This window comes from Leiobunum rupestre, chromosome 2, assembly GCF_980474605.1.
Source record: "Leiobunum rupestre chromosome 2, qqLeiRupe1.1.hap1, whole genome shotgun sequence".
Taxonomy (NCBI): Eukaryota; Metazoa; Arthropoda; class Arachnida; order Opiliones; family Sclerosomatidae; genus Leiobunum; species Leiobunum rupestre.
The window spans coordinates 79,500,655-79,508,569 of record NC_143385.1 but is presented as its reverse complement, the minus strand read 5'-3'; positions in this window follow the sequence as shown (position 1 = coordinate 79,508,569).

Here is a 7,915-nt window from a genome sequence, read left to right as displayed (position 1 = left end):
ACATCGTATTCAAGCTCTTTTTGGGCCTCTTGAAAATACTCACTTCGAAGTGACGAATTACTTTGAAATGTATAAATTGCCTGTAACAAACCAAGTGTTTCACGAATTATTGGTACATTCTTACAGGTATCCACCAAAACTAAATTTAGGCGATGAGCGTAACAGTGCACATATGGACACATCCCAACCACAGCATCCTTAATCCTATTGTTCACTCCCGACTTACTTCCACTCATTACACTCGCTCCGTCATATGTTTGCGCTACACAGTTTGATATTTTTAACCCATTTGATAAAAGAATATTAATAATCGCGGAAGATAAAGATTCAGCGTCAAATTTATGTAAATCAACAAAAGACAAAAACCTTTCAAGAACCTCTCCCTTAGTGGTGGTAAATCGAACACAAACACTTAGTTGTTTTACACCGCCTTTGTCCCTAGTTTCGTCAGCAATTATTGCGTAAAAACCACCCGAATCATTAATATCCTGAATAATCATTATTTGAACAAGTGCATCACTAGTGTTAATAAGCTCGTTTTGTATTGATCCGTGGGTATATTTTGCTACATTGGGCATGCTATCTACTTTTTTCTTTAAGTCAGGTGAAATGCGCTTTAACAGTTCTAGGATTTCAATGAAATTTCCACGATTTTGCTGATCGTCGTTCTCTCGATGCCCTCTTAATGCGATATCCTGTTGAGCGCATGTTAAAACAATTTGCACATGGGCGGATAAAACTTCTCTGTTTCGAATAGTATCTAAACGGTGTTGCTTATTTATCTGTGAAGTTATAGCTCCTCGTTTCTTAGACTGTAAAAAATGTATGTATTTCGTTTCCGCTAATTGGTGGGTCGATTTCTCGGAAGTAAAATGTTCGTGAAATTTCTCATTCATATTTTTCCAATTTTTAAAACCAGTTGTGAAATATGTTTTTTTTTACCACTGCTTGGAAAATGACGGCAGCAAAAACAGTATACCATGTCATTTTCTACAGAATATTCCAAAAAGGGATATTTTACATAATAAATACTATTGAAACTTAGTTTTTCACCCCTAATAATCGTTTGGGGAAATGATAAGAGCCTTGGTTGAGCGAGTGGAGAATCCATGTCGATACTAATGTCAGGAATAATTTGAGTTGCATTTAAATCAGATAGAGCAGGAGTTAAATGGTGCACGATACTGCTATTCTCATGGAGTTCTCGGGAATTCCTGGAAGCGACAAATGAAAGTGCAATGTCATTTGAATTGTTTGATTCACTTTCACTAGGAGCTCCTATTAAGATATTATCAATAACTGATTCTTCAATGCCTTCTACAACTTTATCGAAAACATTTTGACTCGTTTGCAACATAGAATGTTTATTTATAACATCGTTCGATTTATTAGTTGAAAGATTACTTTCAACATGAACCCCTATAGCGTCCTTCAATAAGCTTATTTTATTGTCAGTACTATTTTGTTTTGGTTCGGATTCTAGCGATTTGTTTTCGTTGTGGGAAAGTTGATTTTTTAAAGATTCAGTAGTGGTTGGTAAGTCAAGTTTGTTCGCAATTGCATTTAATTGAGTTTGTTCTAAGACTGGAATTGATGTTTTGAAGTACTTATTTAGAGCCCCTTTTTGAGAATTTAAAAATTCTTGACTGACTTTTCGCTTTTTTAATTTGTCAATACTTAAATAGTTAAATTTACCAGATATAATTATCTAAAATGTATCTCTAAAATCCTTCTAATTCTCGAGGAATATTTATATTAGTAAATAATAAGACTAAGTTTCTAAGATATTAGAAAAATATATATCTACTAATAGTTAGCTAGCCTTGAAAAAGGCTGTTTGGAAAAATTAATTATTAATAGTTAATTAGCCTTTAAAAGGCTGTTGAAATAATTTGAAATAAAATTAAACTATCTACTAGTCATTTAGCTAAGTGTTTATATTTTAAACAAGCGCATTAGGGCTTCTTTAAACCTCGAGGAGGTAGAAGTCCGCTCTTGCCAAAATAATATAACAGAAAGACTAAAGACTTAAAATTCGAGGAAGACTTTCAAAATAGACCTGACTCGTTCTGGAGCTCAAGACGAAATGGAAATAAATGTTTAAAAAAAAAGCAGCTTAGCGGTCGAGCCTGGCATTGACCATATTTCGCAAAAGTGGTGAAATCGAAAAACCGCAGAATTTTCCAGGAAGCGAGAAGAGCAAGGTCGTTTTATTGTTGTGGCTATCGTCGCGTTTACTGGATCCCCTTCTGAGCTTGTATCCGAGCGTCGGATTCCGAGCATTGACGTGCATGCCCGCTGGGGTATTTCCCGAAATTCCCTCAAGCCCCTTTCTTTTCTTTCAATTGTTCATTAAACTTTCTCTCCATTTCCGCTCCCTTCGCCTCCCGAATCTATCTGTTTATGGTCTACTATCTTTTTGAGTAAACGAATTGATTTTTAAAGATTTTCCCCCCGAAAAACTTTACTTGACAATAAAAACATAAAGAAATTTCTAATATGTGGCCTCTTAAATATAAATATGTGGCCCTTTTAATATAAATATGTGGCCCCTCTCAGAAATGCAGGGGGGCTAAAGCCCACTTCAGCCCACCCTTAGCGCCGCTACTGAGCATCACAAAACTGTAAGTGTATAGATAAAGACCAGAAGGGTTGTTGCATGGATCCGTCAGAAAAAGTAAGTTGATGAGAATTTTCGTGGTCATTCGCGACTGAAACGAGTCTAGGTGACGTTAAGGCGCTAGCTTCTCCCTTAATTTATGCATTTTATTACGATCCTTGCCCCTGTAGCATTTTAGAGTCGGGCCGACGTCGGCTAGTGTCTTAAAACAGAAAGGTCGGCCTACTGTCGGGCCACCCCACTCTGTAAGGTCGAAATGTCCTAGTAGAAAAGTAGTCGGCCGACCGTCGATCGACAAAAAAATTCGACTCACTTCCGATGTATGTCCTACTCAGAAATGACTATGGGCCGACTCAGAAATGACTATGGGCCGACTCAGAAATGACTATGGGCCGACTCAGAAATGACTATGGACCGACTCAGAAATGACTATGGGCCGAATCAGAAATGACTATGGACCGACTCAGAAATGACTATGGGCCGACTCAGAAATGACTATGGGCCGACTCAGAAATGACTATGGGCCGACTCAGAAATGACTATGGGCCGACTCAGAAAGGACTATGGGCCGACTCAGAAAGGACTATGGGCCGACTCAGAAAGGACTATGGGCCGACTCAGAAAGGACTATGGGCTGACTCAGAAAGGACTATGGGCCGACTCAGAAAGGACTATGGGCCGACTCAGAAAGGACTATGGGTCGACTCAGAAAGGACTATGGGTCGACTCAGAAATGACTATGGGCCGACTCAGAAATGACTATGGGCCGACTTCAAAAAGGCATATTTCCAACTCGGAAACGACGTTGGGCTAACTTCATATACATACAATTCCGACTGTGAAACGACGTAGTGCCGACGTCAAATTAAATCGCACTTCGGAACTCCCACTTAATACCAATTTGATGCCTTAACAGTAATTTAGCTGAGATTGAATCGATAATAATTTTCAATAAAAATGAGCTATTTATATTAATAGAACTAATCCAAACAATTTTTCCAGAGGTGGACAAAAATTGTGAGCTAATTCTGAAATGAATGCTCAGACCTTTTTAATTTGAGTGATCAAGTAAGCTAGTGCTCAATACTGGCGATGCTATTTTCTCTCTCTTAAACTGAACCAGCTCAAGCCGAGCGCCATGAAGTTCTCTCAGTCACTGATCGTTCACGGTGCGTTGAGCGAAATCGGCTGATCGACACGCTAGCCTGCTCAATTTGAAGCGCCACGTCCTCCAGCGGCGGGATAATTCGTTCACTAGATAGCGCTGACGGCGGACTGAGTGAGTTCGCGCCGAGAGAAGTGCTAGTTTTTTAACATTGGAATTTCTCAACGCACTGAGCGACAGGATAGTCATTTTTCCGGAATTCGCTCACAGCGCGGTGAGAAAAAAATTATACAAATAATATTTTATTGTAGATTTTTTTATTCAATGCACTTTTTTTATGAAATAATTTATAAGAAATGAAACTTTTTTCTCATAGCGCTTTGAGCGAATTCCGGGAAACAGTCTACCCCGTCGTTCAGTGGGATGAGAACTTCCAAAGTTAAAAAACTAGCGCTTCTCTCGGCGCGATCTCACTCAGCTCGCCGTCAGCGCTTTCTAGTGAACGAATTATCCCGCCGCTAGGGGAAGCGGCGCTTAAAATTGAGCAGGCTAGCGCCTCGATCAGCCGATCTCGCTCACCGCTCCGTGAAAAATCACTGACTGAGAGAACTAATCGGCGATCACCCTGAGCTGGCTCAATTTCTCTTTCTCGCTTAACAAGACCAACCGACCTTCGTATTTGAAGTGCTCACTCGTTTCGAGAAGATTTTCAAAAATGAACGCTCACAATGTTTGCCCACCTCTGCAATATACAAGTCTGAAAATCTTTTGGCGAAGTACATAGAATTAATATAGTAGTGATATAGAAAAGAAACATTTTAATTAAGCTTCTAGATTTTAATACGTAAAAACATTTACAATTCAAATACTTTTAACAAATATCATTATCTTTTGATGTTGTAGTCTATTTTATATGTTATTTATAAAACATGTAAGGTTTTTAAGGAATTCGTCATAGATTTTATGGACGGAAATATTCCTAACCCTTGCTCATAGATTTTAATTCACCAAGGCGGGGGGAAGATGGCGACAAAATGCGAGTCGTGGCCTTATCGTGGAGTGAATTAAATCTGAGAGAGGGGGTTACATACAGGGAAAAGAAAAAAATAAAAAAGAGGGGGAGATTCGAATTCAGAATGGAAACCCTTTGTCGTTAATCAATCACAAAATCTTTATTTAACACTCAAATTTATAAATAACACTAAAATACAAAAAACAAATGAACAAAATTGCGGGGGAAACTGAGGGGATAATCTTACTTCGCTTCTAGTGATGGTTAGGCCATCTCTACTATGGTTCTTTTAGCTTTTTCCAATATAAGAGGGGAATTTAAACACTAAAAATACACTCTTTGACCTTAAATTTGTTATTGAAATTATCTCTTACTATTTTCTATGGGATCAGTTCCGGTATCCCTACTCTCAGGCATCTTGGTTTCAAAGGATGGAGGGGGCAGAAACAAATATACACTTACACTAAATAATAATAAACACTACAATTAAATACTACAATTAAAGATTCTACAATTAAACAATGACAATAATTAACTCAAAATAATAACAACGGCGAGGGCACAGCGCGAACGGAAAAAGTAATCTGAACTGTATAAATACAAGAAGCAGAATGAACTCTCAACCTCGAGGGGACCTGTCTTAAATCCTTTTCTCGGACAATAGCGAGGGATTAAGCTTTCTTTTCTGAGACTTTTTCTCTACTTTTCACTGGCTACTTCGTATTTCGACCCTGGGTACTCTACAAGGGGGGGGGGGTTATGATGGAAATTCTACTCATCACTTGGTTTCGGTGTCCTCCGCTACGTTGTCGTCTCTCCGTTTACGGGTTTTCTCTTTCCTCGGTTTACGTAAGATGCCCGACACACGCACTTCACAGAACGGGACGTCTTTGGGGATTGCTTGTTTACGCGTTTCTTTATTCACACTTTTCTTTAATTCTCTTTATTTACTCGTCTACGGTTTGGCGGCCGGATTGCGGGTTTCTTCCTATATTCTTTTACTTCACAAGCTGACGGGGGCGTAGGTACTTCGGGTTTCGGTCTGAAATGTCCGGCTAGGCTAGGGAATCGGTCTCGGTCATCTGGCTGTCTTCTCTCGGAATGGCTAGATATTGGGTGATCAACAGGTGATTCGAGGGTGTAGAGGGCATAACGCTTCTCAGACTCATTACTGCTTGGCTTATGTTCTTCCGATCGGAATGTCCTGGCTGTGGGTCATCTAGGCAATCATTGAGGGTTGTTCTGATCATGTGGTTTGCATTGAGGGTTAATTAATATTTAAGCGCGACTTCATCGCACATTATGTTATATTTATTTCGACATGGTTCTTCTCTTGCCCGAGAAGCAGAGTTCTGTCCCGTTCTTGCAAAAGCAGACTTCTCTACTTCTGTCCAGGTCTGCCTAAAGCAGAGTTCTCCCTTTTGGGGGCTCTGTCTCTTGGTTTTGTTCCAAGGATTGTAGGCGGAGTTGAAACAAAAGTAATTAGTGACCTCCCTTCTTACGTGGGTCATTGGTGCCCCTAAGACTCGTGTCCTAGTCATGCGGTGGTGACGTTGTCCGATTTACGAAAGGTCGCTCGGGGTTGCGGGGGGGGGGGGGGATGCCAGAGAGTCTCGATGTTCCCGATTTTTTGTCTCCCAGCGGAAATGTCCAGGCGCCCTCGCGACTCTATGGCGGCAACCTTGGAAAACGTCCGCTTTTCTTGGTATCTTGCTACCTGATAGTTAATATGAAGCTTGTGAACTTGAAATGACTTCATGGGATCGCTGTGAGCTGAGGGGATTTTACTGGTTTAGTTCGGAAAGTTTTAGGGAAATCTGGGCTGGGAAAGTTTGCTGAATGTATTGCACCATGGTCTTGTGACCGAGATAAAAACACTTTAATTAGCGAGGGATTAATTTTAGCGTTGCCGAAGGCAGGGATTTAGTTTATAATTTATATTGAGAGAATGGTTTAATTAATTATCTTAATTTTATATTTTATCGTGGGGTTTGATCGAGTTCTATAAGGCTTATAAACAATAATTAATTTGTATGTATGGTTCAAAAGTTATTTAAGTTTTTAGTTTATCATTAAATTAAATTTATATTTAACACGGGGATTAGTTTCATTAAATAGAGCTCGGAATTCTAAGAAATTTGATGTATGGGGCTTTACGAATACTTAACAAAAACTGTAAATTTAGAGGGTCAAGAGTGCGGGGAAAACGTAATAACAAAAGTAAATAAAACACAGAAAATATAAAAAAAAATAAGTATGCGGGGAGGAAAGTGATCCGGAAATGACCTTGTAATTGCCAAGGCCTAACATTTCATGCAAAACATTGTTCACAAAGCTATAATTAATTGATATAGATATTATTTATATTGATATATTATTGAAAAACTTACTTTGTTAGTTTAGATTTAATGTATTTCTCAAGATTTCAATGATTTTTCCATTAATTTTGAATAGAAAATTAAGCGCACAAGTCAACAATTACACCTCTCATCTCAAGCGAGTTCGCCAATAAACTTCTAACATGCTGCTAGTCCGGAGATGGCGCTGCGAAAGTATTAACTGGCGCGTGCTTTTGAATTTTTTAAACTATGAAGCGTTTGAAAAACGTTTGTGCTCGTATCAATAGGCCTATTTATTAATACATTTAAAAATTTTTTAATCTATTTAGAGTATAATTAATCAATATCAATAAAAATCAGGAATAAATATTTTGAAATAATATCGTAAATCGCAAACCCCTGTAACACATGAAGTCGGTTTAGATCAAAGACTATATACGCTTCGCTTACTAGACAGGCGTCTCCATACAAAAAAAAACTGTTAACACTTTCGAAACCCGGGAGAAGCCTTTGACCAGCCGTTAGAGGCGCCACTAGTAGCACTCTGAAGCGCGGGGAAAATTTGTACCAGCGTCTGCTATCGTATGCAAGTTGAGCCATTGAACACGCCAATCTATTTATATATAGTCTTTGGTTTAGAGTCGGGGTACGGTCGAAAAGTCGGTTTATAGCATTGAGTTGGGAATAAATAGAGGTACAACTAAATCTGGTTGGCGGGGGACCAATTTCTTTCCATAAGGAGACTTTATCAACTTTATCGTTCTACCGTGGGGGCATCTGTCTCTATTGGTGGCAACTATTGCAAATGAATTTTTTCGCGAATCTGATGCGAAATTGAA